The sequence below is a fragment of the Miniopterus schreibersii genome (assembly GCF_964146895.1).
Source record: "Miniopterus schreibersii genome assembly, chromosome: 2".
Classification (NCBI taxonomy): domain Eukaryota; kingdom Metazoa; phylum Chordata; class Mammalia; order Chiroptera; family Miniopteridae; genus Miniopterus; species Miniopterus schreibersii.
In genome coordinates, this window is record NC_138102.1 from 4,444,717 (window position 1) to 4,467,852 (window position 23,136).

Below are 23,136 nucleotides of genomic sequence, written 5' to 3' on the forward strand. Positions count from 1 at the left end.
AAGATAAGCACGTAGGTCCCGCTGCTGATATTAAAGATGAATTTATTTTTTAAGGTCAGGATAAGCAATAAGCAATTATGCCATTCAGTGTGGAGCTTTAAAGTACTCGCTGTTTCTGTGACCTTCCGTGAGTAGTTTACTCTATTTATAAATATTTGCTATTCGCTTGCCTTTTGTCATGGACTAAGGATTGACCTGTGTCACTTGTCGCTGACACCTAACACCACAGTGAATTGAAATTCTGTCTTTAAAAATAGCTTTCCTTGATACTGTGACATTTATAAATGGGCCTTTAAAGACTGCACTTTTTCCTTCCCATTTGTTTCAATTTCCTGTCACTCTCAAGTGGAGATTTTTATAATACTAAATTTATCACACCTCTCCGAGATCGCGGCTGGGCTCTGCGCGTGCGGTGGGCGCCTGGCCTCCGAGGGATCTAGATTCACTTTCTTCCCCCTCGGCCACGGCCCAGGGTGCGGAGAAGCACACTCAGGCCCGGCACCCCGCCCCTGCCTTAAAAGCCGTTGAGACGACAATGAGTCACTGGTCCCAGCACCCACGTTAATTAGGAGGCTCGTCAGGTGTGTCCCGTCTCAGCGTCTGTCCCTTCCCTGCGCTGGGGGCCCCGCGGGGGGAAGGTGGCGGGTCGGCCTGCGCGGCCCCCGGTCCCTGCATCCTGCCTCCAGCGCCTTTCGGCTGCCTTGTCCCTGGGTTTTTTTGGGGGTGAAGGAATTTATGATAACTTCAAGCTTTTCTCTGCTACGTGAAGGATGCTGGTTACTGCCATCATTTTTGCACTTTTTGCTTTTTCTTCACACCTTTGAAATTTTTAATAGTCTGTTACGTTTTATGAAGACAAGCTACTCAGTGTCTCTTCACACAGTTATGCACGTTTTAACATTTTTTCCTCACGTCACAAGCCCATGATCGCTGCCTCCATAAAAGATAAAGAATTAAAAAGTTTAAAAGAAAATCTCAAATTCAAAGATTGCTAGTTACTTTATTTTCTAAAACTTAATACAAAAATAAACCGGCGCTTTCCCTCGTATGCATTTCAGTGCTTGGCCACAGTGACTGAACAAAAATGCCAGTTTCCAAAATAACTAACCGATTTAAGAGCGTACTTCACTCCGCGTTTAAATTATACATTTTAGTCCAGACTTCAGTTTATTAGCTTCCTTTTAACATGCACCTCACAGCCTATTGCCACAAGAAGATAACGTCTGGAACCTGAATGTCCACGGGCACAACGATCGGCATTTCTCCTCGGCCGAGGTCATGCCCCCAATTAATCTTCCCCGCGGAAGGGATAAAGGAAACACCAGCGATCATGCCCACGAAATGCCACCCAAACCTAATCTGGCAGTCAGTGCCGATTGGACTCGGACCCCTGAAGCCGGGAGGGGCGCCTTAGCAGGAACAGAGACGTGTCTCTGCTTTACTACCGGCCACTCCATGTGCTTTTGACAATCAGGGAAATGGGACTGCAAAGTTCCATGGAGGGTTAAGTTTTACTGCATAGGCGACCTCGCGTGTGCATATCTGAATGAATTTCATGGCTTTATAGGAGAAAACACATTATTTTTACTTTAAAAAATAGTATGCCTGTGTTTCTCTCATATCTCTGTATGAAATTGATAACCCAATGGATTAAAATGTTAGTATGTTCATCCTAGTACATATTTAATATTTTCCCTTTCTGTATGTTCAGTAAAAAGGGATCGTAGTGACATCTCTAATTCTGGCTTTTCACATGGTTCCTGAATTATGTTTAACTGTCAATAAATTTTTGCTGAACTTTATATAATTATATATAAATGTATATATGTAGTTGTACATGAGCTTTTAGATAGTTCTAATTATAGTTTATATATAATTGCCTGCCTACTATTTACATGCATTTATTTATATAACAATGAAGTCCTCATAAACACAATCTCTAGTATGATTCTCAAATCTATGTCTGTTTACTTCTATTTTTTTTTTAACCTACGGTCCACATATTGGAATATGTAGTAAAACATATTATACCTAGAATTAAATTAGCTACTTCATGCTTAATCTTTCAAAACTAAACTAAAATTCTTTGTCATTAGAATTAGCTCATTCTACTCCGTTTGGAGCCATACTGGTTCAGAATCTGCCCAATCATCCAAATTGGAAATGAAGAAAGTCATTTTAGACGCTCCCTTTTCCTTCCCTGCTCACGCCTAATTGTTTATCAAGCATTCTCTGTCCTACTTTGCAAATACCTCTCAGTTCTCCCTGTCCTTACATCGCATCGCCCGCTGGATGCTATTTGCTCTTTCCCTCCTCAAAAGTTTTCACACTTCCAGGTGGGCCCTCCTCCGTCAGTCCCCTTCACAGCAGCTTTGAATTCCCTCTAAAACATTAGTCATTACTTCCCACTACATCCAGGGGACAAGGGGCTGCTTTTCTTCTAGAGGATACGATTAAAATTTCCAACATTATCTGGCTCCTGTACCTCTTTCCAGCTGACTGGTAAAACTTAAATCTCAATGTTATCCACCCATCCTCCTCGTAGCAACTCCCCTATTTAAGGCTTGTTCCTGGAAGTTGTTAACGTGTCACACAAAGACCTTCGCACTTGGACCACCCCATGGAACCTCTCGCCCTGAAGTTTCCCTTCCCGTCTCCGAATGCCTCCCCCACCATTGTTTGACTGACTCCTGAGCTACGTGGCATGTAGGTGAGGTTCCAGGAAGTCCATCGGAGAAAAGCGCCTGGCGGCTAAAATCTAAAGAGATATTTCAAAATTCATAGTTTAGGAGAAATAATAAGTTTATGACCCAACCAGAGTGGAAAGGCCTTTGAGAATACCCCAGTTATTCATTTGAAAGGCTACATCATAGCAGTGAGGACCACAGCTTAAGAACAGTCCTCTGATCTAGGAGTAAGATCCAAACTGGGTATGGCCACCTAACCAAACCTATAACCAAAGCTTAAAGGACCAAGGAAATCCACTACTATTTGACTAGTATCCAGTAGTAATTTGACTGTCTACCAAACAGAACATGACATAATAAATTTGAAGTTAAACTTCAGGGAATCTTTTGGGCATCATCTATAATATACAGTGTGAATAGAAAATTATTAGACAAAAAAAGCAATAGGAAAAATGAATCAGTAACCTGAAGGTAACACATAAATAAAAACAGTCTTATGTTCCAAATATTAAAGTGTGGAGGCAATGATCTTCAAAAAACTAACTAATATATTAAGTAAATTAGAAGAAAAGATAGATAATATGGATGAAAACAGGTGTTAACAGAATAATAGAACCCACATGGACCCATTCAACAAGCCCTCAAGAAATGCAACATTCTACCTAAAATGAGGAACTCATTAGGTTAGTTTAACAGCAAATGTACCCAGTCCAAGATAGGATTAGACAACTTGAACATATTTAAAATAAAATAATAAAATAAAATAAAATAAAATATAAAATAAAATAATAAATAAAGAGGTGAACTAAAGCACAGAGAGAAAAACATGAAAATAGTGGATAACAGGTGAATATATACATTTTAGGGAATCAAATTGTCTAACATAATGCAAGTGAAGTCTGAAATAGAGTATAATAAGACAAAAACAATAATTGAAGAAAATTCTCAAAATCTGGTGAAAGATATTTGCCCAGTGATTGAAGAATATTAAGTAATTAATATGATATATATGATTTTTATATGATATGCATGATAAAAGGAGGTTAATCATAAAAGGAAAAATAATAAAAGTTTGGTACCAATACTCTAATTTGTATAACATCAGTTTAACTGAATGTGTAGTTTTTCATTGTAGATATTATATCTTTTTTATACAAGAAGCTTGACCTTGAGATTCTATGGCTTTTATAAAATAATTAGGTGCCTTTAAGAAGGGAAATGGAATTTAGACAGAGGGATTCACAACTTAGACCATATGTCTTCCAAGTAAAATGTCAAAAGTATTTACTTAATGTCGAAATATCTCAGTAAAATATCCAAAGATAATTTATTTTTAAAACTTCCATTTTTGAGTTATCTGGCCAAGATCTAAAACAAACTATTTGGAATATATATTGCTAATTTTACATTTTAAGGTAACCCATTTTTTATAAGAATATTAAATAAAATATCATTGAGAGAATATAGCTAAAGTAATAAATGATATTCCTACTTTCAACATAGTTTAATTTGAATAAACTTGACCTTCTTAGATTGAGCATAAAATAATATGAAGCCATATTCAGTCTTGCCAAGGTTTCAAATTTTAAAGAAAGAAAAAATGATATGGATATAATAAACTTAAGAAATTAGCATATTCTTGGCTTCTGTTGTCTCTGAAACATGCCAGGCAAGTTGAATGTGAGCATGCGCGTATGGTTACCATGAAGGAGGCCAGCATCAAACAGCAACTGAATCATCTGAGTCACACAGACCTGTGGCACTGGCTAACTGATCATGGAGTTCCTAGAGGTGAAATATATGAAAAGCCTATTAAATTCTTACTTGGTTTGTATAATCATCAGAGTTCTAGGTCAAGTGACAAAGAGTTTAACCAGGATCATATGAACAGTGAGTCATTGCCTCTGAATCAATTCCTAGGCTTGAACCAATTTATAGACCTAGAACCTCCTTAATAAAGGATGGGCCAGATCTCACTGAGAATGGCCCTGCCCCAAATTTATACTCTCCCCAGTATACTTTTCCCCAGCTTCCTCCGAGAGTCCTCCAGCCTTTTCCCGAGGTAACTGCACTGGAGAAAAGGGAAGAATCAGGCCATTTAGAGAGTACTGGACACTGGTTCTGAACTGACATTAATTTCAGGAGACCCAAACTGCCACTGTGGTCCACTAGGTAGAGTTAGGGACTCATGGAGGTCAGGTGATCAATGCAGTTTTGACTCAGGTCCATCTCACATGGAGCCAGATGGTTCCCTGACCCCCTCCTGTAGTCATTTCCCCAGTTCTGAAATATATAATTAGAACGGATATCTTCAGCTGCTGGTAAAATCCCACATTGGTTTCCATACTAGTGAGTAAGGGCTGTTACAATTGGAAAGTACAAATGGAAGCCACTAAAAGGGCCTCTACCTAGGAAAACAGTAAACCTAAAGCGTTCCTGCATTTCTGGAGGGACTTGAAAGATGAGGGGTGATTCCAAACACTTGCCCATTCAATGTTCCTATTTTGTGCAGAAGACAGATGGATTATAGACAGTGGATTACAGGAAATTTAACCAGGTGGCGACTCCCATGGCAGCTGCTGTACCAGATGTGGTTTCATTGCCTGAGTAGATTAACTCATCCCCTGGTACCTGATATGCAGATAATGACCTGGCAAATGCTTTTTTCTTGATGCAAGAAGCAGGGTTCTTTCAGCCAGCAAGGCCAGTTAGGCACCTTCACTGTCTTCTTCGGGGGAATATCCGCCTCCTGCCCTATGTTATAATTTACTTTACAGGGATCTAGACCACCTTCCCTTTCCGCCAGGTATCACACTGGATCCTTGCAATGATGACATGCTAATTGGGCCTACTGGACAAGAAGTAGCATTGAATGAAAAGCCAGATATCCATAAGAGGCATTTATTGATTTTCCATTCCCATCTGTGCATTGACAAATTTGTCACCTTTGGCCATGGGTGTGTTGTCTTCTTGGGAATTTTATTCTTAGAGCAGATACAGGTTTTTAAAGAAACAGAATGAAATGGGATGGATATTGTTGGGAAACGGTTGAAATATTCAGTTACATAGAAAGTGTTTTCCTTCATGTCTTGCAGTAGTAAAATGGTGAGTGCTGGACAAAATGCCAGGAGCTGGTCAGCAACGTGGGCTGAGAGGGGGGAGAGTCAGGGGCCCACACACAGAGCAGCAAGGGAAAGAGAGGCACGGTTATTCTGAGAAAAGCCATCTTAACATTAAAGGGACTAGAACAAAAATGACCAAGTGAGTAAATGAAACCATCTTTCAACTCAGTCTCTGGGTGAAAGTGAGACAGAGGAAAATGAGCTTAAGGTTTGAAATCAGTATGAAATCTACTTTCAGCGTTATTAGATATTAACTGCTTAACTTTGGATGGTCACAAAATATATGGGAGACTCAGTTTTCCCACATGTAAATAGGAATCCTTTCTTTATAGCTTATTAAAGACTGAATATGATAATATAATATCACTCACCCCTCATTACACTTAATGAATATTTATTGAGTTAACAGATATTCAAGTAATTATGAATATAGTATACTTTTTGTTTTTTCCTATTGGAGGCATACATATTTTTTTGTCTGTGCCCCAATTGAAGAATCTTAATTAGGAATCGTTTGTACTAATAATAACAGATCTACTGGACATTGCTCAGCATCTGGTCATTGGATTAATGCCCAGAAAAAAGATGGAGTGATCGTCATTTCATATACCTGAACTCCATTTGGGCAGACAGGGCAACGGACTGATAAATGCCAATTGTGTGTTGAATGCATGAAGTTATATTACTAGATGTGCTAAAATCTAAATGCTTAAAATGCACATTACTTTGCAGCTATATGAGAATATTTAAGGGGTATCAACCAGATGTTTGATTTGCCAGAAGAGGACCTCTACCCACTTTCCCCTGCCCATCGGCATGGTGGTTAGCCAGTGCAGAGGGGAGCACTGCACCCACACTTTCGCTCCATGGAGAGTTCATATTGAAGAGATGTTATGCTACTTTATGAGATCAAGATAACAAATGTGGCTGAAACATTTCTGTGTTGCTCAGCAACTGAGAATGTGTCTCATCAGTGTTCTGAGATACAAAGTTGTATTATTTCTTTAAAAAATCACCCTGCCTATTGTAAATACCTTCACAGGTATTAGCACATAACATTTTAAAAACAGTAATATTTATGGCAATAAAATAATTTGGATACTCAAAATATTCTTAATTTTTCTCCTGAATTCACCACGATAACAATAACATCCACTATCATCTTCGAATACTTAGTAACATGTAATTATATTTATATGACCATTTATAAGTAGTAAGCTCTTTTTTTTTAAATTTTCAGATGCTGTTATCCTAAGCAATGCTATTCTATATTGAAATGTTATAGACAAACTTAGAATTTTTAACTAGACCTCGAATAGCAGTTTGTTATTTTTCTGAGACTTTGACCTGAACCATATGCTAATGATAAACTCAAGTAATTTTTTTTTTATTCAAGGTCATTATCTATACTGAACTCTGGAAATATGTTACAGAAAAACATATCTTTGGCTGACAGTTGGAAAAACTCTTTTATGCATCCTTAAGTGAGAGTTAAAAATACTGAGACAGGAATGTCTTAAATTACATAATCAGGTAACTATAACTTATCTCTTGCTTTGTGTTTTTATGAGAAAGTTTCATAAAACTTTCTTTTTTGTTGTACAACACAAGACAATTCACCAATAATGATAAAGCACTGGTTTACTTTTTCATAACTGCTCTAAAAATTTCAGCTTAAATCATTAAGGGAGTTAAAGATAAAATATGGCCAAAATTTGTTTTTCAAGCTGAAAGAAAGAAAACTCAGCGCTTTGTTTGTTTTTTAGGGGACTCACACAAAACACTCGAAGGAGAATTTTCATGGTGTCACTCAAACTTGGCTGGGCTTAAACCTGAAATTAGAGTTTTTTAATAGCCTAACAGCTCCAAGAGCAACACCTGAACCTTTAGTAGTTGTTATGATTTTTATAGCTACTTTTTACCACCTTTTCCCAACAAAGTACTCAAATTTGTTTAGTTTTTTTCCTCTAGCAATTTTCTTGTTTATTGACTTACTTATACTCAGTAAGACTCTGTAATAGCTTTTAATATCAAATATCCAAACCAAACACTGAAAATTAATTGTACATGATATATTAATGATTAATAGTGTAAAAGTTGAAATCTCTGGTGTTATATATACAGAAATGAAAATGGTATTTGTTAGTATATCACAAACACTCAAATATTAAGCAAATATTGCTAAACTATAATGTAAACTATTAATAATGCATGTCTAGTTAATACTATTAATATTTTTAGATTAATTACTGACACATGACATCATATTATAATAGTAATACATTTCCATATTAGCAAACTCAATTGAAAGAGAAATTTCTCACACCTTTAAGCATGCAGGAAACTGGGTAAGATAAGACACTGGCCAAGTAATGAAGTTCAAAATCCCTTTTTCAAACTGTAAGGTCAGCCCCAGGCACATGTGTTGGCCAGTACTCTCCTGTGCGGTGGTGCGGGCCAGGGCTAGTTATAGCGAAGAATGGTCGATGGCACCATTATCATGTTAGTGGGTGTCAGTTAGAAATCTCACATTAACTTCACCTGAGAGAGATAGTTGATTTGCAAAACTAGCAAAGTTTTTAACTGGCTTTCATCTTTTCACTGACAGCTCCCATTAGGAAACTATGTTGAAATGGTTTTCCTGATTCAGTTTATAATTCTATGGGGGAAACAATAAAAACTTTTCTTCCCTTCTGTCTGGTAAAAGGTTGCCCAAGCCACTATCTTGCTGGCAAAAATCTCTTTAATCAGATACATTCACTCTATTTCTCTTCCTTGCTTATCAATAAATAATTTGTGTTAAGAAATTTCCCTAAAAACTCCACTTAGAGTTATTAGAGTTTAAGATAAAACTCCTGCCTTCTGTTCTAGTTTTTAATTTTTAATATAAAGGAAAATTTGAATCACACAGAAATATTAAAACACTTTTACAGCGAGGACCTATATACTACCGAGATTCTCTCATTAAATACACACATAAGGTGATTTAGCACATATTTATCCATTTATCTCATTTTTGATGCAATAAAAGTACATTGCAGAAATCTGTACGCTTCCACCAAATACTTCAGTATTCATAACATGAACTAGAATTCAATATTGTTTAGAATTTTTCTTTAGATGAAACTTTGTTGTAGCACAATGAAATCCACCGATCTTGTTTGTGTTTGCTGCTTGACAAATGCATACATCTTTGTTATCAAGATACAAGACATCATGACCCCCTAAGAAAGTTCTGTCTTGTTTTATCCCAGCACATCACACAGATCACACTACAGTGTACTCGATTTAGACTAATTCTGGTAGGCTAAAACATTAAAAGCTGGAAAAGATGCCATTCATAATAACGGACAATACGAGTAGACACGATTTAATGGAGTTTGTTAGGCTCTCCATCCTTGGATATCAGGAGAAAGTTCTTTGTGAAAAACAATAATATTCAAAGATACTTTATCCTGAATTACCACTATTCATTTTCCAATTTATTTATAATATTCAAGAAACATAAGCTTGGAAAATCATTCTTAAATAGTTATATTATGCCATCTGCCAAAACAAATTGCCACGCTGTAGTCCATGGACAGATCTTTGAAACAGGGTTGAGAACAGATTTTAGTGCTGTAGTGAATGGCTTCTGGACCAGAAAATGTGTGCCTTGCTCTTACATATTTAATAATATTCTCTCTTGTTCCTACATCTAGGGTTGCCCACCCTTTTCTTAAAATGTTGTTCCCTTTATTTACTCAAAGATTACTATCCGATGTCACCTGCACCACTTATCATAATGCCCATTAAGCACGGCGCCTGTGAATGTGTGGAGGCCATACTCACTAGCGCCGGGCGCGGAGGCTCAGCGCACCCGTGCACCATGGGGGTCACAGAAGGCTCGGCTGACGAGGGCTGTGGCACGTCAGACAGAGCTACAAAAGGTCCCCAGCGCCCTCTTTAACACACGACATCAAACGGTTTCATTGGATATATTTGCATGTAAACTACCAAAATGGGAGCCGTACCTAAACAATCCTTTGTCCTAGTAATTTGTCATATAGAGTCACTTGAGTTTAAGAATATGCTAAGACCCTAATGGAGTCTTTTTGTCTTTTTCAAGGAATGACACAGCTGGGTGCAGGACGTAAGTGCAAATATAGAGTGACTATTATAAACTGTGAGAGCATATTTCTTTAGTTTATAGCAAGAGAACTCTCCAGTAGGCTCCCAGTACCGACTAGTAAAGAGCTCAGTACCACTAAAAACAAGGGGCTGATGTAGATGAAGTCTACAAAATTTAAGAGCTAAACACTACTTAAGGTGTTGTTTTCTAATTCTTACATAGAGTTGCTTTAAGAATAATAGGCAACATTACACACTGCAAAAATTGTTACAATTTAAAAAATTGTCTAAATGAACAGATTATGCCTACATTTGAATATTTATGAGCCCCCTGGTCAGAAACACTCTTAAATGTAGTCTATTTTTTTCCCCTAATTTGAGGCATAAAATCGCTAAATATCACTCACAATTTTATTGTAATTTTTCATAAATTTTCTATTATTTCTAAGCCACGAGTATTAGTGGATGGTGGTAAAAACAGGCAATACAAATCTGCAAAAATAATTTAAGGTCATGATTGAAATGGTTACTTTGGTAGTCATTCGAGGTCTTCAAGCACATGGTAGAATTTCCTTTTTCTACTGTGGAGTTAAATGTGACTATGACTTGCTTTGATCAGTGAACCACGAGCAGAAGTGACGTGTATCACCTCCAGACTGGAAGATCTAGGGAGAGCTTTTCCAGTCTCCTTCCCACCGCCACGGCGCCTTGCAAGGCTGCAGACAGGGCTCCTCCATCGTTCTCGGCCCTGGAGGGGGCATGGGAGAGAATGGGGAGCCCCGCCAGCCCAAGGTGTGCGTAAGGCACAAGCAAGAAGCAGGCCTTTCTGGGGGGCCCTCTTTCTACAACATCACCTAAACCACCTTGGCTGGCGCCACTGGCGGGTGCTGCCATAACAGAGCCCAGCAAGCATGGCCCCCCTCACGGTCGGGGGGAAGCAGGGAAGAGATGGATGGGTCACGGAGGAGCGCCGGTGACCGTAACGCGCAGTCCAAAAGGGTCCAGTCCAGTTGCCTCCCTTAACGTGGAACCAAGACCACACAGCTGCAGAAATGGGGCCCTAAGGGAAGAGACTGCAAAGCAGAGCGCTAATTTTGTGTGTCTGTCAATGGGGCTGCATTTGGAAAATTCAGTATTAAAAAAAGAAAAAGAGTCAACGTAAGAAAGAAGGTTCTTGTCTAACAGCAGGAATAAAATAGGGTTAAATGCAAAAATTTCAGGACTGAATGGGGTGAGAGGTAGCAAATGTTCCTCAATCCCAAAGGATAAGTGAAAAAATTGAAAAGGTCCTTGAGAGTCAAGGCTGATTACAACTCGGCCTCCTGGAAAGCATCAAATCAACGTGCTAGTCATCAGACTCATTGTTAAAATACCTACATCCATTCGGAAGCCCCAAAGCAGAGACATTTTGGTGTGGCACCCAGAAAATTCTTTGAATTTACGAAGTGCCTTGGAGAAAGACTCAATATAGGAGTCTTAAATCTAAGTCTTATGATAAAAAGGCCCGGGGGTGTGGGGGAGAGGGGGGAAGAACACAATACATGTAGCCAATCTAAGAATTGTCTAGAAATATAGCTTTAGATTTAGCATTTAACTCATGGAGATAAAATGGAATAAAATAGATAAGAAGCCAAATAGCTTTTGATAGAATTGCATTATTAAATAAATAAATAAATAACCCACAAGTCTTACCTGACAATGTCTAAAATGTGGAAACTTCATTTTAGTGGGAAGGGAACAGCCTGAGAAAACTGGTCAATTCAAGGAACAGAAAATATTCCCTAAAGCCCATAACCTGCAGGGCAGGAGCACAAGGGGAAATGAAGCATCTCCTGGTAGGTAGAGTCAGAAAACAGTGATAATTAATGGACTGAAGAGGCCCCTTCAGGGCAAAGACTGAGGCCTAATGAAGACATACTATCCACCACCAAGGTCACTGAGCATCCTGATAATGCCCAGCGGGATAGCAGGACCCCTGGCATCTCCCGTGCAGCGCCTTGCCCGGCCCAAGTTTTCATGTGGTGGCACAGGTGCTAGTCCACCATTTATACAGCATGTGCAGGGCAGCTAATTTTTTCTTTTTTGGTTCATAGATTTCTAGATGGAAGGAAAATAGGCTTTCTACAAAATATATTGACTTTATTTTATATCATTCAATTTTAATAGATTATCATATACTCCAATGAACACAAGGTAGTTAATATTTTGTGTTGATTATACTTAAAATATACATTGCATCAATATGAAAACAAACTTAATTAGGCAAGGAATCAAATAAGTTTTAAGATCACTATTTTTGTCAATAGTTTCATATAAAAAATCAATGGCAATTAATTTGAAAGAAGTATAATAGTTATCTAATTACACTAAATTTGAACTGAGCAGACAAAATGAAGCCTTTTCTTTACAGAAAAAAATGTAGTAATCAAACTTGGCATTTACATCTGAAGTTTTCAAGTTTTTTAAGGTACTTCTGCAAAATATGGTGTATAATCTTACTTCATTGGCTGTAATATTTGAATTTGGTAACTGAATAGCAATTATATTTAAAAATCCAAGACAGACTATCTCCTCTCCAATTATTTTACATGTTTTTTGAAAATTAGAAATGTCCTTATTAGTCATATAAATAGACTGAGGAACTGAGGTTAAATTATTTGTCAAGAGCTACATTGCAAATTAAAACAAGAGATGGGGCTGAAATTCAAACATATTATACTGAGTTTAATCTAAAATTCCACTAATATACATTTTAAAATAAGAAAGTAGTAAAACAGTAAAATTTTCCCATTTTTATTAGTAAACAGGAAGTTTTCCAGAACTAGGAAGTACTTGTAACATTATAGATTTTTAATAATGCTTGTTGAAATGAGTGGAAGTGATCACCCTTAAAATTTATTTGAGAGCGCAGAGTAATTTCTTTTGGATTTGGTATGAAGGCAATGATTTAAAAATATAAGAGCCCAGCCAGCTTGGATCAGCGGTTGAGCATTGACCTATGATCCAGGAGATCAGCGTTCGATTCCTGGTCAGGGTCAGGGAACATGCCGAGGTTTTGGGCTAGATCCCCAGCAGGCGGCATGCAGGAGGCAGCCGATCAATGACTCTCACCATTGATGTTTCTCTCTCTCCCCCTCTCCCTTCCTCTCTCTGAAATCAATAAAAACATATTTAAATAAATATATGAATAAAATCTACACTATGTATAGAAATACAGGTGTTCAATTTCTGTAGCATCAATAAAATAACATCAAACATCACTTAATTTGGAAAAAATTATATAAATTTATTAGAAAAGCAAGAATGATTGCTTTAAAAAAATGAAAATTGGCTTCTCACATTAATAATTTTGGTAAACTTACTTGTGTACCTTTGTAATATTTTATTTAATACAAATATATATACACACACACACTATTTCATTATTTAAAAATATCATTTTAACATTTTAAAATGCCAAATTAACTTTTAATCTAGGATGTTATTGATATTTCTTAATTTTGTTCATGAAAAGCAAAGTCTAAGCACCATTATGAGTATTTGATGATTGGACTCAGCAGTCACCTTCTCATGAATAGCAGAAGTCAGTGTACAAAAAGCCACATGCTGGGTCTGCACATGTATTGTCTGAAGTGGCTAATGGACATGACATATATTCAGAAGCATCCAGATACTCTGCTCTTGCCTATCTGTTTATTTTCTGGATGAAACAAAAATCTCTTTCACTGAAAATATGCAATTAGTTTAAATGGTACAAGTTTGATCATTGGAGAAACGACATTATTGCATAAGGCCTGGTTGCACTTTTACTGACTCTGTGCCAGTTCCAATTCAATTAATTTTTCAAGGTCTCCACTTTTTCATCTATAAAATGGAATTATAATAATATTAGTACTTAAGTTATGGAGTTGCAAATATTCAGTGAGATAAAACACTCTGCTACTTAGCAAAATTCCTGGCAAAAATAAATTCTCAATAAATTTTATCAGTTATATTTCAAAAGTGGAGGAAGTGATGAGCTCCCACGAGTAGAGCAGCTACAATGCATAAATTCATGTTTATTTATTTTTTAAATTATTTTATTTTTTCTATCAATTCATGTTTAGATGTTGCTCTGAAACCTGGCAAGGATCCAGGGATATTCCCAGGCTAAATAACTTTCCCAAGGCGACCCAGCTATGAAGAGTCCAAGAAGGGACATGACCTGGCAGGGGTGTGATCGGAGACCATCTGGATTCAGAGACCACCATGTGATATCACCTCCTGATATTAAGCATATCCTGCCCCACTTTCAAGTAAGATAGGTAATTATTGATACTTTTTTTGTTTTGTTTTATGCCTTTCCCCCTTCTACACTGGCCAATAAATAGCCTAAATTCACTCTTTTGAGGAATTGGTGCAAAGTGGACTCATTTTGGTCAATGCCACCAGGGGGCTCAAGGAAAACTGAAATAGGCTGTCCCAGAAAATATTCTACAACAAAGCATATAATGCTCCAAACTTTTTTTCCCCTTTAATCTACCACACAAGCTTACATGCAAACTACAGAAGAAAGCCACTTCCATAGAGTGTAAGCAGGCACTTAGAAACTCTGAGAGATCACACGGCTTCTTAGTGGACAAAGCGCTTACCTCCATTAGTGCCACAGGCTGATTAAATCACCCACAATCACCCGCATTACATTTCAAAGGTGTTTCAGCCAATTAAGCCAGCTCAATTCATCTCTGCTTTCTGGGGTCATAAAGACTTTAGAAACAAATTTATGATCTGGTCTGTTAGTGAAATGACTTGTAGAGTTGTCTTTAAATCAGGATGGCTTAATTAATAATAATAAAAGTTTAAAATGGTTTGAAAAGAGCATTTTTCTTTTAATATTCAAAGCCACCATGATATGGCCTTAATTACATTCAGAAAATGCTTTTTTCTTTCTTACTCTGAGCAGACTGAGAAAGCAGTGAAGTGAGAAAACCAACCAACTGGAACAAAGGGAGAAATAAGCTGAATTCATTTTCAGTCAGGTGACCCCATTGTGGAGCTATCTTCTTGTAGCGCTCAGGTCCCCTGAAGGATAATGTCACCCCGCAGCACACACACAGGAGAGGGTGGGTTTGATTTCCGAAGTAACATGCATCTATCTAGTCCATGCAGTTTAGCTGATCAGGTTGCGCAATTTCTAGAACTATACAGACGTTGCTTTTTATATACTTATCCGAGTCATCAAGTTCACAACAAAGCACCACCTATCCTCAGACATTTGACCAAAATGAAAACGAAGAGTTGACTGGGTATGAATAAAAGAAATGTATGTAAATTGACAGCAGCAAATGCTACATGAATAAATAAATTCCTATTTCATGATGCTAAAAAGAACCATGAGTTTTTATTGTCCATGATACAGTTTATTGTCCATGAATATCATATATATTTTTATACAGGAGGAGTTAGGTTTTTGACTAATCTTTGATGAGTAAAACTTTCACAAAATTTTTTTTTTTTTTTCTACAGTGAACTCACCATTAGAAATTTGCATATGGTCAAGTCTTAGTTCAATCTTTAGAGCACATCTGAGTTGCAAATAATCAGTGAATTCAAAGCCCATCATTGATGGTCTTGAAATCAATCTGTGTAGTAATTGGTTAGCGAATAAGTCTATGTCCTCAGAAGAGACATTATATCAATAGTGGCTTATACAAAATAGGATTGTTGTTATTGTTGTTTAATTTCTTTCCTTTTTTTCCATGTAACACCCCACAAGTAGTAGATCCGGGCCTGGTGTGACGGCTCTGTCTGAAAAACCCACCCAGGGACCAGTCATCTTCTGTCTCACTGCTCATTATTCCTGGGTTGTTTCCTCCAACCCATTGTCAAAGACGGCAACCCCCAATTCTGCATTTCAGCCAGCAGATAGGGGACAGGGGGAAGGAGGCACTTTTTACGTTGAAGAACACAGTTCAGAAGATGGATATCTCATTTGCATTTATGTATCACTTGAATAACAGTTATGGGAAGATACACGGCTATCTAGGTAAATGAAGAATGCTGTACTGTTTGGGCAGCTTTGTCCAGATGGAACAAAGTACAGTCACTTAGTATGTAACCACCTTAAATAGGTAAGTAACAAGGAAAGATGCTCTAGAAGTCAGAGGAACGATCTCACGCAGGTAGGGATGCGGGCTCCGTCATGTCGATTCTCTGGTAATGAGGTGTTGAAAGTGCATCTTCCGATAAAGCTGACAGCTGCGCTGCTCCCGAGACCAACCACCACCAAATGCAAACTGACACCGCTGAAATGGATTAGCGAGCGTATCAGCCATCTCCTAATGGCTTTCATCCTTTCCAGCACATTTGACCTTGCCTTTCGGAGGCATTTGATATTTGATTAATTATTCATCTAGAACTTGATCCTTGAACAACTAAACCACTTCCCGGAAGCAAATATAGATGTGTATTAGAGCATCAGAACTGATTAATTATTCATTGATGTGTGCCTTGTATCTGCCTAGTGTGTGCCCAACTCTAAGCTGGGCAGCCCGTGAGATACGAAAATAACCGATATGTGGTCTCAGACCTGAGGGGCCTTACCGCTGGAGGGAAACAAACACTAAACAGGATGTTCGGGCTGGGTTGTCATGACTGATTATATGGGTGCCTGTCTTCACGGCCTTCCATTCGGCCCTGCGAGTCTGAGCGGAACCTACCCCCAGAAAGGTTGGGTGGGAAAGGGGGTGCAAAGCAAACCAAAAAATCTGAAACTGAACAATGGTGAAAAATGTGGTGGTAGTGAGGAAAGAAAGCGCTGCAGGTCCAAATTTCAGGTTAAGATTTTGATAGACTGTTATCAGCACAGAAGAAAATGTGACAAAGCAAATCCACACCCCAGAGGGGAGAACCTCTGAGGCTACTGATGGCGAGAAAGGAAACGAGCAATCACAAGGCTGGAAGTTCAACAGAAAACAAATAGACAGCAGAGAAAACAAAGGCTGGAGCAGAGGGTTCTGTCCCAGAGGGGACAGTGTTGGCCCTGGACAGCTGGTCAGAGAGTCAGCTACTGGTCAGGGAAATTGGGAGGAGAAATGCCCACATGCGCACCGCCTGAAGGCGCCACGCTCTGACTCGCTGAAGGCTGCATTCTCAACACCCAAGTCTGGTGGGACTTCAAGGGGTTGGAGACTTTTAAGATCCTCATTTTGTCTCCCTTTAAAATTACAAATGTCCTTTTACACACTTTTGCATGGAACAGTTATGCTCACATAGCTTAGTATCTTGGGGCGAAGCCAGGAGTCTATTTTTAATAACTAGTTTTCTCCGTGGCCAAAGGGTCCACAACTGATCGAACCATAATATCGGAAAGTCGTGCGCTGAAGCAGAGGGAGATTCTGCCAGGGGGTGGGCTCAGAGGAGACTTTAGCAATTCCCCTTTGTAACTGCTCCTGAGTTGCTCCTTTTATGGATCGCTTTATACGTTATATTTGGCATGATTCCTGGTATAGCTGGTGTACCAGTGAATTAAGATAAAGGCTGTTAGGCCACATGCTGGCTGCTATTTATGACTAAGGATTGGGTGTTTGGAGGCAGTTGTAACAGCTATCACAGGGATCGAGTTGGTCATTTGAGAGAGAAGAACACGTGGTGGGGGATGATGGGAAGACATATTAAACAAGATAAAGGGGATTAAAAATGCCATTGCCAAATGAGCTCCACAATTTATCGGTCTGTCCAACCCCGTGGTTACCTGACCTTTATTCTAGGAGGCCCCTGGATACCTGTTTTGGTCTTCATTCAGTCTGACACCGATGGGCCTCCACAGCAAAGTGACAGAGAGATACAAACTCTTAAGGATTCCTGTTTAGGCATTATGTTCCCAGGATATTATATTTTATCTATAATTAATCAACATTTAATATTTCCTTTAAAGGCTTTTGAAAAATATTTGGCTTCATTTTAAATGTTTAGTTAAACGCGTTATATATTTCTAAACTGCACTAACAATTTAGCATTTTGTTTGAGGTCTGAACTACCCTTCATGATCATGTAAAACCCTCTGGGGCTTAATTATTTTTAAGAGAAACATGTAAAATATGTGTTTAATTCATTAAACAGGGAAACAGTGAAATGATGAAGTTGATTCAGAAAGGGTAGTACTCACACAAGAAGGAATAGATAATCTAAATAAGCCTATATCTATTAATACATTTAATAAATAATTAAAAATGTTTTTAAACAAAATGTACCAGGCCCAAATCTGTTCACTATTAAATTCTACCAAACATCAAAGAAGAAAGTATTCTGATTCACTACAACCTCTCTCAGAAGGTACAAGGAGAGGGAACACTGCCTAACATTCTGAGGCCAGCATGACTGTAATACCAGAACCAGACAAAGACACTTAAAGAAAACTATAGACCAATATCTCTCATGAACATAGGTTAAAAAAATTCTCAACAAAATATTAACAAATTTTGACAAATCCAACAATGTACAAAAAAAATTACACAGGATAACCAAGTTGGAGTTATCACAGGGATGCAAGGCTGGTTCCACTTTTCAAAGTCAATTAATGTAATCCCACATAGCAACAGTATAAAAGAGAAAATTCACAAGACCCTTTCAATAGATGAATAGAAGCATTTAACAAAATCCAACCTTTATTCATGATTTAAAAACTCTCAATAAACTAGGAATAGAGGGTAACTTCCTCAACTTGATAAAAAATATCTACAAAAAAACCCCTAGAGCTAACATTATACTTAATAGTAATAAATTAAAGCTTTCCCACTAAGACCACCAATGCCTTTCAGCATTGTGCTGGGAACACCAACTGATGCAATTAAACAAGAGGCAGAATGGAGGATATACAGGTTAGAAATAAAGAAATATATAAATCTGTCTTTGTTCACAGATGATATAATGGTTTATATTGAAAATCTAAAAGGATCAACCAACTTAGAAAAACTCACCTGAAACTATTACACCATTATTACAGAGTTTTAGGACAAAAGGTTAATATACAAACTCAATCACTCTCATATAACAAGGAGCAAGTTGAATTTGAAGTTATAAAACAATACCATTTATATTAATACTCCAAAATGAAATACTTAGGTATAAATCATACAAAATATGCATGTGACCTACATGAGAAAAATGATAAAATTGATAAAGATATCAAAGAAAAGCTAGATAAGTAGATACTGTGTATTCGTGGATAAAAAGACAATATTGTCAAAATGTCAGTTCTTCCCAAATTGGTGGATAGATTTAATGCCAACTCAAACAAAATCACAACAAGTTATTTTGTGGATATCAATAAAATGATTCTAAAGTTTATATGAAGAGCCCAAAGCCCCAGAACAGTCAACACAATTTTGCAGAAAAAGAACAACTTTGGAGGACTGACACTCCCTGACTTCAATTTACTACAAAGCTACAGTAATTAAGACAGTGTGGTATTGGTGAAAGAACAGACAAAAAAGATCAATGAAACAGAATAGAGTCCAGAAATAGACCCACATAAATACAGTCCACTGATCTATGACAAAGACACAAAGGCAATGCACTGGAGCAGAGACAGAGTTTTCAATAAACGGTGCTGGAATAACTATATCCACACTCAAAAAATAATTAATCGAGACACAAACCTTACGGCCTTCAAAAATTAACTCAACATGTACCAGAGACCTAAGTGTAAATGCAAAACTATAAAATCTCCCAGGAGATCACATGATAGAAAATCTAGCCAAACTTGGGTTTAATGATGATATTTTAGATGCAACCCCAAAGGCACAATTTATAACAGAACATGTTGAGCAGATAGACTGATATAAAATTAAAATTCTAAATGCCTGCACTCTGAAAGACACTACCAAGAGAATGAAAAGACAAGCCACAAACTGGGAGAAGATATTTGCAAAAGACATGTAATAAAGGACTGTACTTCAAAACACACAAATAACTCTTAAAATTCAACAATAAGAATACAATCAACCCAATTAAATAATAGATATCTTAACAGACACCTCTGCAAAGAAGATATATGGTGGCACATAGGCATATGGAAAGATATCCCACCCCATGCGTCGGCAGGGAAATACGCACATTAAAACAGTAATGAGATGCCAGCACTCATCTGCCCAATGCCCCCAACCCTGAAAATGGCAGTGCCAAGTGCCGGGAGGGCGAGAAACAGCAGGGCTCTCGCTCAGTGCCCCCGAGACCAAAATACTGCAGGCACCGTGGAAGGCCGCGTGGCCGTCCCCTACAAACGCCACATGTTCGGACCATGGGATCCGGCAGTCACACTCCTTGATACACAAATGAGCTGCAAACTTATGTCCACGCAGAAACCCGCACGTGGATGTCGATGGTATGTTGCTCAGAACTGACAAAACTTGGAAGAGGCCCAGACGCCGTCCACAGATGAACGGAGACATGAACTGCTGCGCACTGGAAAACGGAATATTATTCACTGCTCAAAAGAAACGAGCTGTGAAGCCATGAGAAGATGTGGGGGAAACTTAAACGCACAATCCTAAGTAAAACAAGTCAATCTGCAAATGTTTCGTACTATAGTCTTCCAGCCATAGGGTATCCTGGGGAAAACAAAAATACGAAGACAGTCGAGTTGTCCGCGGTGGCCTGCGGAGGAGGGCGGGCCGGAAGGGCGGCGCGCGGGCTTTAGGGCAGGGAAGCTCCTGTTCGATGAGTGCAGGTGGGCACATGTCACCATAAATGTGCCCACACCCATGAAATGTAGAAACCCCGGAATGAACCTGGGTGTGAGCTGTGGACTCGGAGGGGAGCGTGGTGGGTCAGTGCACGTTCATCTATCAGTTTGAACAAAATGCCTCCCTCGGGTGGGGGCCGGACGGGGAGCCTCGGGGCAGGCGGGTAGGAGCTGCGTGGGAATCTCCGCGCCTTCCCCTCAATATGTTTGTGAACCTAGAGCTGCTTGAAAAACAGAGTCTTTCAAAAGGAGTATAGGAGATACAGACATGTATGTAAGTGCTGAAAGGGGGAAAACTGGAATAAGACGGTGACACTACACCCAGGACTGGTGAATACACACTCTTCTCTCACAGAAACGAACGGCACGCTTGCAGAACAAAATTCATTTACACTGCTCTACACAAGACTGTTAACCCGCTGTGTATTTTCAACAAGCTAAGGGCTCTTTCCAGAGCTGTCCAGTGTGTTAGTCAACGGCAGTAAGTAAACACAGGTACACATACAGGGAGTAAGATAAATTTGGATTGTCTTCTTAGGCAATGACACAAAATGATATAGTCGTTCCTTGTTTGAGAGATTTTTTTTTTTCTTAATTGTGAACCACTCCCAATGATTTTTTAAAAACCACCACAGTTTTTTCCTTTAAATACAAAGATACCTGGTGTCATTGTTCCAAACGAATTTATTTGTACACATGCAGCAGAAGGTACCAGCTGACACTCCTTGTGGTATGGCCAAGAAATCAAATCTATATAATGTTGATTAAATGCTCAGATCACAGAGCTAATTTCCATTTAAAGATTTTTGTTCTAATAGTTATTGGGTCTTTCCAGTCAGGTTTTGTAAAATCTGCATCTGCATAAAAATAAGTCCTGCATTGCTGGCTCAGTCCTCCAGCCAGTTCGGACACTTGTCCATGTGACATCATCTCAGAAGCCAGTGCTATTAGTCATTGGGACACCATCTCTACACAGCAAGACAGGCTGGCTGTCACTTTGCTACACTCGCCAAAGTTATCAAGAATGGAAAAGAATGAAAACCCTGTCAGGTGTCACAAATGACTGGCTCAAAAAGACTGCATCAGGATTTTCCCAAAAGCCTATGACAAGCATTTTATGAGCAGCGAGTATACTCCTAAATATTCAGGGTCTTCCTCTAAAGTCTGCAATTTCTGGAACATACTGATGTTAAGATCCATTTAACCAAGTGCGACTAACCTAAGGAAAGATGAGCTTCTCTTTTTATATCATTGCTGTTCAGAAAGCCAATGAATTGCTCAGCTATGAAATATGGAGCATACAGAAAAAATATATATATATATTTCTAGCATACTGTTTTGATAGTATAAAGAGCTATCTTAAAGATAGTTTTTATTTTTTTAAGTGTAGCTAGTATGACTGAAGAACTGCATTTTTAAAGTTTATTTTACTTTTTAATTTTTCTTTATTTTATCTCTATTGTTGAAAGTATTACAGATGTCCCCCATTTCCCCCCCCATTGGTCCCCTTTACTCAGCACTCCCTCCCCCCACCCTGGTCTGTGTCCATGGGTTACTCATATATGCATATAAGTTCTTTGGTTAATCTCTTCCAGCTCTTAAAAATAGCTTTTAAAATGTAAGAGAAATCTTGACTTTTTTTAAAATTTATAGATTAATCTCAAGAAGACAAAATCATGAGTTACCAGAAGATAGTAGTTAATGTGATTTAAAAATAGAGTAAGTTCCCGAAAACAATAAAAAGTTGCAGTCTGCTGCCTATAATTCAGAGTGACAACATATATTTAAAATACATAAATATAAGAAAGTACCACGATCATAGGGAATTGTAGTTCATTCAGAAGTGAAGAACTTCCTTTTGATTGTTAATTTTAAATAATCAAGGATATTTTAAAAACTCAGCATAAAGCAAAGAAAATAATTCTGGTGAGATACAAAATCTCTGTCAACCAGAAAGATTGCAGAGAGGGGGAAGAGTAACTTTTTCTACTTCTTATTTGGTGCAAACTAGATATTCTAGGATGATTTATCACTTTAAAGGGCAGAAAACAAAATTTTAATCTTATATTACTATGATTTGTAACATTAAGTATGCATATATTTTTAATGAACAAACCTATCTAATTTGAGCAAATTTGCTTAAACCATAAAATAGTTTCCTATCTATCTGCAACCCACCTATACCTTTTTATATTCATTCAAATTTTAATTTCACTATCATTGTTTACATTTGTAACAAGACACTTCTCTTTAAGCAAGACTACTCTTGAATTTTTCCATGAAAAATACATTATTTACTTATTATACATATTCCTACTTCTATGTAGCTCCAAATATAGTCTAAGTCACTCATATTAATTTAACTTTTAACCAAAGTAACTGCCTTTTATAGTAACAGGAGTTTGGTAAATGAGAACTGTCTCTAAATCACAGGCATTTTAAAGACTAGCAAAGCTCATGAGCACATAGACATAACCTACAGGCACATACATTC